Genomic DNA, 11,607 nt, shown 5'->3' with positions numbered 1-11,607 from the left:
TCTCTCTCTCTCTCTCTCTCTCTCTCTCTCTCTCTCTCTCTCTTTCTTTCTTTCCTCACTTCCAGGTTGACATCTCCAACTGGTTACAGGACATTTTCACTCAGGTGCCCCATTTTAACCTCAAACTCAGCAAGTCCCTAACTGAACTCACCATCTCTCTGCCCCCAGGCCAAAACTAGTTTAAGTCAACAAACATTTATTAAGTGTGTACTATGTACAAGTCACTGAACTAGACACTGCAGAATCCAGGATGATTTAAATCTAATCCATTTTCTCAAGGGTTAATCCTTTGGTGAAATTAGGGGAAGATTTAAACAAAAATAAACAACAGGAGGTGATGAATGTATAGGAGATGTTTAGATAGGATTCTAGGAGACAAGCTTACTTTCAAGTGTCTCTGTATGTGCATGGAGTGGTAGGGGGAGAAACAAGGAAAGCTTCATGAAATAATGGCAGCTTGAGTTGGGCCTTAAAGGAAGAACATGGGTTTTAGTAGATGGAAATTTGATGAGGAAGAAGAGCTTATTTTAGGCAAGAATGATGACTGGAGCAAAGATATGGTAATACAAGAGGGTGTAAAGAAAACAGGGCCCAATGTGTAGTTCAGTCTGACTGAAAGGTACAGCATTGGTGCCAAATATGAATACAATTATACTTTACATAAGACTCCCTGGGGGCTATACATTGACTTGGAAAACCACATATTAGCATTATCTATGTTGTGCTGTATTTTTATTTATTTTGCTAAATATTTCTGTTACATTTTAATCTGGTTTGTGCCTAACTCAAAAGTGCTAAGGGCAGCAATGCAGCACCACCAGCCATGTTTTGACAATTCTGATGTATGATGTCTGAAGGGGTGTAGAGAGGGGCATGTCAGAAAGGCCCTATAAATGAACTTTACTTGGTAGGTAACAGAGAAACTTCGTACCAAAAGTTTTTTAGTAGAGGGAGGGGTGAGGTGATCAGACAGGGGCATTGGCAACATTCCTTTGGCAGCTTTGTACAAAATGGATTGGAGAGAGCAGAGATTGCAGTCAGAAAGACCAGTAGGGAAACTATTACCATAGTGTAAGGCAAGAAGAGATAAGGGTATGGGAGTTATGGCAATGGGGTGAGAAGAAGGGTAGTAGTTGCTGTTTTGGTTTTGTTTTTCTTTTTGAAAAGGACCAATAACATCACAGTGATGTCTTGACTTTTGGGTGAATTAGATTTAAGTGAGGCCGAATTGCACAAGGTCAGCCTTGCTCTCTCTTCCTGAGTCATCGAGGTCCAGTAGCAAGATAAAAGTCAGGATGACTGGAGGTGGCCCAGAATACAGTGGGTAACCTTGGTGTTTTGAGTTCTAAGTCTGACTGAGTTCTAAGCTCTCTACAGCACTACTTCCATCGTCCATTGGAATAAATTATTCTCATCTGCCCATTCCACCAGGGAGAGTCTTCACATGCTTGGGGTAGACACTCCCCTTATTCACTGATGGGTTTGAGGCCTGTCAGTTTCCCTCAACCTGGTTTAATCTGGCTGCTAGGATGGTTTTACTGGGGTGTGCTCATGCTACAGCTTCTTGGAGCCATAGGGGATAGTTGAGTGTGAGATGGACACCAAAAGTGGATGAGCAGCCCTGAAAAGGGCTCAGCAAGCCCTCACTGCAGAGATACCAGTCTTCCTTGAACTCCCCATATGCCCCAATGGATACAAGAGATATTTCAGAAGTAGAATGAACAACAATGACTCCAAGGTTTTTAGCCTGAATGAATGAGGGGTTGTAAAGCCACCAAATAAACAAAAGCAAAACATACAATAGGGACAGGGAAAGGTTTAGAAGTAGGGGGGATATGATTAGATAACTTAAAATTTATTAAATTTGAGGTGCAGGTAGATAATACAAGTGGGTGAAGGCACCCAGCTGTAGAACTGGAGCTCTTCAAACATTAACAGAAATTAATGGTATCATCATTCTCCCAGTCACTTTGAGTTCTAAATTTTCAAATCATCTTCCATTCATGAATAGAATCAATCAATAAGCATTTATTAAATATCTATTATGTGCCAGTCACTGTGCTAAGTGATGGAGATATAGAGAAAGGCATAAGGGGGCGGCTAGGTGGCACAAAGAGTAGAGCACCAGCCCTGGAGTCAGGAGGACCTGAGTTCAAATCTGGTCTCAGACACTTAACACAAAAACTAGCTGTGTGACCCTAGGCAAGTCACTTAACCCCAACTGCTCTCCAAAAAGCAGAGAGAGAGAGAGAGAGAGAGAGAGAGAGAGAGAGAGAGAGAGAGAGAGAGAGAGAGAGAGAGGCATAAGAATTACAATCCCTGCCCTCAAGAAGCTCACAATCAAAATGGGGGAGAGGGGGAGAATCACATAAGAAGTTGGGGGAGAGGAATGGAATTCAGCATGGGAACATGATGAAGTCCTGCAGCTGGAGGAGGAAGGATCTGGATGATGTTCTCCAATGTCCACACTTCACACCCTCCAGTCAGAGAGAGGGAGGTCCCCAGGGGCCAGAGGACTGAGGAGGTGTGAGTTTCAGAGTTTATGTCATCTTGTGGGACAGAAGAGTTTCTGAAGATCATGAAGTCCAGCAGAACGTCCAGGTCCTGGGTACCCTCTTTAAATAACAGAGGATCTGGAAAGAGCTCTCCAATAACCAAAGTCCACCTTCTTCAATCAAAAGGAGGAAGAGACAGACCCTAGGGGCAAAGGATAATGAAGAAACATGAGTTTCAGAGTTTATTCATCTGATGTCCAATCCATCAAACACATCATGTGATTCCTCCCTGAAATGCCTCTCATATCCCTACCTTTATCTCGCATCATTATAAGCATGCTAATCTAATTTCCAATCAGTTCACACCTAGACAGTTAGTCTCTCTTCCTTTATTCAGTACCAAGCTAATTTTCCTTTTAAAATTATTGATCTTTTATTTTATACATGATCTTCATATATAAATGTATCCCTCCCCTCTTTCCCATCTAACAAGTCGTCCCTTGTAACAAAGAGTAAAAGAGAAAAAATCATTCAGCTAAACATACCAAGATCTTGGTCTAGAGAGACCAAGACAGTCTCAGTCCTCACATAGTATATGTAACCCACAGTCCAGTCCCTCCTCTCCCTATCAAAGAAGGGAATTGCTTTATCCCAACTCCTTTTTAGGCCCAAGTGCAGACATTACTATTATTCAGGGACAGCTTTAATTTTGTTTCCATTTACATTGTTGTGGACTAATCATCTTTAAACACCAGACCTCTGCCAAAAATCCTTTAGTGACTTCCTGTTTCCCAACAGGCCATATTTAAATTCCTCTGCTTTGCTTTGGGATTACTTTATAATCTAGGCCCTATCTGCCTATTCCACTTCATTTTCTTTGATTTCATAACATACGTGGTCCCCTCTAGCTAGGCCAATTTCCTAGACACCTTGCCTTGTACACAATAGGTTCTAACTAAATGCTTAAATTGAATTGAATATATCATTCATTCTCAGGCTATTTCTCCAACCATTTTGATCCACTTACTTACAATATATGAAGTATTGTATTTCAGCTAAAATCCTACATTCTGTAAGAAGCCTTTCCTGATCCCCCTTAATGCTGATGCCTTCCTTCTAAGATCACTTTTCTATTTTTCCTGTGTATGGTTTGTTTGGACACAGCTGTTTGCATGTCGTCCCCCTAGTAGATCATGAGGTCTTTGAGGGCTTTGTAGTTTAGCACAGTGCCTAGCACAAAGTAGGTGCTTCATAGATACTTTTAGATCATCACCCATGCATTGTGAGCTCCTTGAGAGGTGGGACTGAATTTTGCCTCTTTTTGTATCCCCAATGCTTAGCACAGTGACTGGCACATAGTAGGTGCTTAACAAATGTTTCTTGATTGATAGACTTGGCTTGATCTGAAATCAGTAATATGAAATCTGAAATCAGGAAGATTTGGATTCAAATACCACTCTTGACTCTTAAAAACATAGACTAGATAGAAAGCTGGAAAGGACTGAGTCTCAAGAAGGTTAAAGTCACTTGCCCAAGTTCTTTATAATAGTAAATATTAGGGGTGGGATTTGAACCCAGGTCCTCTGACTTCAGAAGTAGGGCCTTTTCCCTCCCTGGCTAGCAGTATTTCATTAACCTCTCTGAGACTCAGGCAACTCTTGAATGATTATCTACTCAGCTACTAAAATTGGACCAGTTTTTAATGTCTTTGACCCCCAGGCAACTCTTGGATTTATCTCCTAAATTATCAAGGATCGTAATCTGCATTTAGATGAAATTACGTGCTTGATGTATTAACCTGGAATTCATCACCCTTTGTCTTCCACCTATACAAATATTCCACATTTCAAGGTCCAGCTCCTTGACATTTTTCCTAAGTACCTTCTTATTGATCTCCCCCTTCTCTGAAATACCATCACACTCATCCACTGTGCCCCACAGTTTAGCATATAATTATATCCTACCTTATTATGCAATAACTTGCCTTACAGCTACCTTATCTCAATTATAAGTTCCCAGAAAGTAGGAGCTATGTCTTACACACCTAATCACCAAATTCGATGACGTTTATTTTCTATCCTCACTGCAGTTTTTTATACAGTTGACCCTTCCCTTTTCCTATATATTGTCTTGCCTCTCCCACCTTCAGAGATATTTTGAGCTTATTCAATTAATGTTTATTTTTTCAATTTCAACCTCTTTTTATTTTTGGATTGGAAATTTGTAGAAGAGATGGCATAAAATTTATTCATTATAATGAAAACAAACAATGGAACATATTAGCAATTCTTAACATTTATGAATTAGAAGTATATAAGAATATATGATGATGGTTTATATTAAATGAACAATTTCAAGGAACAAACATTGCTATATAATGTAATATTCCTAACATTAAAAATAAAATTCTGCCATCATTTAACATATTTTCACTTTTAGAACATTAATGGGTAATAAACAGCATTTTGTTGGAGGGTCCAAGCAAGTAGGTAAGGGAGGTAAAGGAATTCTAAATTAGGAAATGAGCAGGCAGAAAACAGAAGATAAGATATTTAGAAGTACAGGTTTAGGATAAATAGTAGGGTAGGCTTCTCAAACAATTAAAAATAATAGCTGTATTAAAAAATTCCATTTGGGGCGTCTAGGTGGAGCAGTGAATAGAGTCCGGAGGACCTGAGTTCAAATCCAGCCTCAGGCACTCAACACTAGCCATGTGACCTTGGGCAAGTCTCTTAACTAACCCCAATTGCCCTGCTTTCCCCCCTCAAAAAAAATCCATTTTCAAGAAAAAAAAAGCAGTGGCTATAGTAAAATCTCTTTAATCTGGATTCCAGAAATGTAGTTAACTGATAATTTAGATTTCATATTCTTTATGATTTTTTTAACCAAATAAGTCAATAGTGTAAATAGGATTTGATGTTTAACAACAAATAAGTTTAGCAACCAACAAGTTGTTAAATTTGATGTTTAAGAGAGGAAACTTAAAAATAGTATCATTTTCATGTAAAAATAGCATATTCATTTCAAAGACTCTTTATTCGTTAAATTAGATCTGGAATTCAGCTCTGTTCAATAAACATTATAGGCCCATTAAATACTATGGTCTATGTTAGGCACTGGTGATAACAAAGACAAAAATTAAATAGATGCTGTGTTCAGGGAACTTGCATTTTGCCGGACATGATACAATATACATACAAATAAATAAATTAAAAATAATATATAGAAAATTTTACTAATTCTTTTTTCCCCTTTTTCAAATGCTTTATTAACTTCTGATTTATATCATTCATTTCCACCAGATTCTGAGTTACAAATTTTCTCCCCATTTTTTCCCTACCCACTGCCCAAAATAGCAGTCCCACAGGATATCCCCTCCTCCAATCTGCTCTCTCCCATATCTTCTCCCATACCCCCTTCGACCTTTCCAGTAGGGTATGGTGGATCTCTATGCCTCCAGTGCCTGCATAACTTATTTCCCAATTACATGTAAAATAGTATTAACAATAATATATATATATTAAACATTTGATTTTAAAACTTTCAATTCCAGATTCTTTCCCTTCCTCCCTTGTCACCCACCCCTACTGGGAAGATAAGCAATTCAGTATAGGTTGTACATGTGTAGCTAATGCAAAACATTACCATAGTAGATGTATTGTAAAAGACTGACTGTATTTCCCTCCCTCCTATCCCACCTCCCACTTGTTCTATTCTCTACTTTGATCCCGTCCCTTTTCAAAAGTGGGTGCTTCCAACTTCCCTCCCCCTGCCCTCCCTTCCATCATCCCCTTCTCCCTACTCTCTTGTAGAGTGAGATACCCTATTTAGTGTGTATGTCATTCCCTCCCTAAGCCAAATTCAATGAGAATAAGGTTGACCCATTCCCTTTTGCCTTCCTCTTCTTCTCCTCCATTGTAACCATTTTCCCTTGCCTCTTCTATATGAGATAGTTCACCCCATTCTCCCCATCTCCTCTCATTATATTCCTCTCTCTTACCTATTAATTTCACCTTTAAGTATCATCCCTTCCTATTAAATTGGTCCTGTGCCCTCTATCTATGTATACCTGTAAACATATATACACATATTGACATATGTATTCATACGCCTGTATACCCTCCAATATATATATATATGTTTCTATTCCCTTCAACTATTTTCATACTGAGAAAAGGTTCATCAGTTACAATTATCATTTTTCCATGTAGGAATGTTAATAGTTCAACTTTGATAAGTTCCTTATAATTTTTTTTTCCCTGTTTACCTTTGCCTGCTCATTTTGCCACTCACAATTGCTTGACTTTTGAGCTTTTTGCCACAGTAGGACTCTGCCACCAGACAGGGGGAGCTTCGTTCCAAATGCTGGGGTTTTCTCAGCTGCCAGAGTTATTAGTTGGGTGCCCTCTCTGAAACCTCCACATGCTCTGGCAAGCTGGTCACACACCCCAGGACCTCCACCCTAGATTTCAATCCAGATCCAAGCAGGTTAAAGCAAGAGCAATTACCCCTCAGACTGGTTGCTTGGTCCCCCTACACTCTGTAGGCCAGAAGCTGAAGCTGCCACGTGGCAGCAGCCCTCAGTGGCTTCTCGCCCTGGGAGCAAAAGCCTACACACTCCCAACTACTGGGTCCCAAAGTCCACACTGCACCGACCTCTTACTTTGTCTTTGGCATCTATGTGTTGATAATTCTGGACCGACACAGCTACTGGTGATCTGGAGTCCCCCCAGCTGGTGGTTGATCAGGCTCCCCCTGGGGCTAAAACCTCGGTATGGGGCTGGGCTCCACTCCCAGAGCTCTGGGCTCACCGATTTCTGCCAAGCTGTCCTCAGCGGGAGGTTAGCTTCTCTGTGTCATTTTGTGGGCTCTGTAGCTCCAAAGTTTGTTTAGAGTCCCCTTTTACATGAATTGGAGGTGGTGGGAGCTGGAGCCATGAGAAGGTGCTATTTCTACTCCGACATCTTGACTCCGCCCCCTCTCAATGTTTTAAGAAAAAAAAAGATACACTTCTAGAAGTCAAGATGGTACAGTTAGCAATAAATCAGCATGACTCTCTCATATTCACCTCCAAACCACCATAAAATAGTGTACCAAAACAAATCCTGGGATAGCAGAACCAGAAAAAAGACTGGATAAAACTATCTTTTAGCCCAAGAAACTTGAAAGATCACCAAGAAAGGTCTGTCTCACTAGGGCAAAAAGGGAACGCAGTGCTGGACAAGAAGTGTCCCATTAAGCCAGTAGCAAGTCCCACCTCAGAAAACCAGTAAGAGATCCTAAGCCCCAGTGCAGTGAAGCAGGCAAACCCCAATACCAGGACACCCCGTGTGCTTCAGCATTGCCCTGGGCAAATAGTCAACCTCTAGCAGCCAAGCAGCCACCTGCTTCAATACAACCCTGGGGAAATGAAGAAACACCCCGCCAGCATCAGTACACATCAGACATAAGCATTAGGATCCTGACTCAGCACCAGGTAAGCTTCCAGGCCTCTATTACCTCCAGCTGCACTAGCTTTAACCCCACACCACCCTTTAAGTGCAGCCCCAGACATGATGGTCCCCCATGGGCCTCAGGGCAACATCAGTGCAGCGCCAGGTAAACAGCCAGGGCCTGCAGCCCCTGGCACAAGAAGTCTTGAGACCTTTCCACTCTGAGCTCAAATTTAGAGGGAAGTTAAAAGGCCAAAAGAGATGAGCAAAAGCCAACAGAAAAAGAATCTGACCATAATAAGTTATTATGGTGATAGTGAAGATCAAGACACAAACTCAGAAGAGGTTAACAGTGTCAAAACATCTATGAGTAAAACCCCAAAGTAAAACAGGAAATAGTTGCAAAGCCAGAAAGAATTCAAGGAAGAGCCCAAAAAGGAGCTTAAAATCATGTAAGAGAGGTAGAAGAAAATTGGGAAAAGAAATGAAAGTGATGGAAAAGAATTATTTTAAAAGAGTTAACAGCTTGGAAAAAGAAAACAACTGCTTAGAAAGTAGAATTGGCCAAATAGAAAAGGAAATATAAAAGCAAACAGAGGAATGCAGCTCCTTAAAAGTTGGAATTAGGCAAATGGAAGCTAATGACTCTATGAGACATCAAGAATCAATCAAATTCAAAAGAGTGGGAAAAGAGAAAATATAAAATACTTCATGGGAAAAACAATTGACCTGGAAAATACGTCCAGGAGAGACAATGTCAAAATCATTGGACTACCTGAAAGACATAATCAAAAGAAGGACCTCGGCAGCATGTTTCAAAAAATTATCAAGAAAAACTGCCCAAATACCCTGAAAGCAGAGGGTAAAATAGGCATCGAAAGAATCTAGGATCACCTCAGGAAAGAGATCCCAAAATAAAACCTCCAAGGAACACTCTAGCCAAATTACAGAACTATCAGGTCAAGGGCAAAATACTACAAGTGGGCCAGAAAGAAACAATTCAAATATTAGGGAGCCACAAACAGGATTACATGTCATCCCCAATATCAAGACCCAAGAGAATCCTGAAAAGGGAAAAGAAAACAGGGGAATCAATGAAGCTGAACTCTTTAAATCCCTACATGGGAAGATGATACTTATCATTCTTAAAAATTGTATCACTAATAGTACAACTAGAAGGAATATACATAGAGGATATGGGGATAAGGTGAATTTGAGGGAATGACATGAAAAATAACTAAGGGATGAGAAAGAGGAATACACTGGGTGCAGAAGAAGGGAGAGGTAGATTGAGATAAATTATTTCACATAAAGAGGTATGGAAAACCTACTACAGCAGAGGGGAAGATGGGAGGGTGGGCAATGGGTATCACTTGAATCTTACTCTCATTAGTATTGTCTCAAAGAGGGAATAATATACATAATCAGATGAATATAGAAATGTATTTTACCCAATAGGGAAGTAGTAGGGGAGAAGATTAAGTTTGGGGGGATTGATTAAGGTGGAGGGATTGACAGAAGGGAAGGCAGGTCAGGGGAGATGGTAGAAAGAAGCAAAACACTGGTGAGTAAGGAAAGGTTAAAAGGAGAAAGAGGACAAATAAGAGAGAAAATAGGATGGAGGGAAATACACAGTTAGTAATCACAACTGTGAATGTGAATGGAATGAACTCTCTCATCAAATGGAAGCAGATAGCAGGATCAAAAACCAGAATTCTACCATATGTTGTTTATAAGAAACATACTTGAAACAGAGAGGTACACACAGAGTAAAGGTAAGGGGCTGGAGCAGAATTTATTATGAAGTAAAAAAAGCAGGGGTAGAAATCCTGATCTCAGACATAGTAAAAGCAAAAGTAGACCTAATTAAAAGAGACAAGGAAGGAAACTACATCTTGCTAAAAGGTACCCATATACAATGAAGTAATATCAATACTAAACATAAATGCACCAAGCATCCAAATTCTTAAAGAAGTTAAGTGAACTACAGATTTATGACCAAATAAGAGATAGAGAACATTATGAAATGTAAAATAGATAATCTTGATTGTATTATATTAAAAAGCTTTTGCACAAACAAAACCAATACAACCAAAATTAGAAGAAAAATGGAAAGCTGGGAAATAATCTTTACAGCAAGTGTCTCTGATAAAGGTCTCTTTTCTCAACTATATGTACTGAATTTATAAGAATACAAGCCATTCCCCAATTGATAAATGGTCAACGGATATGAACAGGCAGTTTTCAGATGAATAAATCAAAACTATCTATAGGCATATTAAGAAGTGCTCTAAATCACTTTTGATTAAAGAAAATGCAAATTAAAACAACTCTGAGGTACCACCTCACACCTTATCAGAATGAGTAATATGATTTTTTAAAAAAGGAAAATGATAAATGTTGGAGAGGATGTGGGAAAACTGGGACACTGATAAATTATTGGTGTAGTTGTGAACTGAACCAACCATTCTGGAGACTAATTTGGAACTACACCCAAAAGGCAACCAACCGGTGCAGACCCTTTAATCCTACTACTTCTAGGTCTGTACCCCAAAGAGATCATAAAAAGGGAAAATGACCTACATGTGCAAAAATAATCATAGCAGCCTTTTATGTGGTGGCAAAATATTGGAAATTGAGGGGGATGCTCATCAATTGAGGAATGTCTGAACAAGCTGTGGTATATGAATGTAATGGAATACTATTGTGCAATAAGAAATGATGAACAGGCAGATTTCAGAAAAACCTGGAAAAACTTATATGAACTGATACAAAGTGAAATGAGTAGAACCAAGAAAACATTGTACACAGTATCAACAGCATTGTGTGATGACCAACTATGAATGATTCAGCTCTTCTCAGCAATACAATGATCCAAGACAAGTACAAAGAACTCATGAAGGAAAATGCTATCCACACCCAGATAAAGAACTGATGGACTATGAATGCAAATCGAAGCATACTTTTTTCACTTACTTTATTTTTTTCATGTTTTTTTTTCCCTTTTGATCTGTTTATTCTTTCACAACTATAACTTTTTTGGAAATATGTTCTTCATGATAGCACTTTATAGCCTGTATCAAATTGCCTACCATCTTAAGAAGAGGGGAGAGGAGGGAGGAAGGGGAAAAAACTCAGAACTCAAAATCTTCTAAAAAAGAATACTAAAAATTGTCTTGAAATGTAATTGGGGGGGAATAAAATACTATTAAAGAAAAAACAGAAAGAAAAGAAAAAGCAGATACACAATCATTATAGCATCACCATGGTTTCAGTCAGAAATATCCTTCTGAATAAATAGATAGATAATAGTGCTAATACATGATAGATAACATCAACTTAAAATTTATATACATATGTGGTCAATATTTGTCTCTAATATAAAAATAATGAAGTAATACTTACAATGACTCTGTCAGAGGAAATAGCTACTTGCTTCTCAGTCAAATGAGACAAATAATTATGCCCTGCTAGAACAGTAAAAAAGAGATTTGTCACTCTTCACTTCTATCCATTAAACTCTCCTGGTTCTCCCAGCTCTCTAACTGCTTTTTCTCTGGTCTTCTTTGCTAGTTGCTCACCCTATAAATCCCTGAACATGAGTGTTCCCCATGGATATCTATCCTAGGGCTGGCTCTCTCTCTCTCTCTCTCTCTCTCTCTCTCTCTCTCTCTCTCTCT

Source organism: Petaurus breviceps, unplaced genomic scaffold (genome assembly GCF_028583685.1).
Source record: "Petaurus breviceps papuanus isolate PSGF00001 unplaced genomic scaffold, PetGlider_PUasm1.0 91133, whole genome shotgun sequence".
Lineage (NCBI taxonomy): Eukaryota > Metazoa > Chordata > Mammalia > Diprotodontia > Petauridae > Petaurus > Petaurus breviceps.
This window is presented reverse-complemented; position numbering follows the sequence as displayed.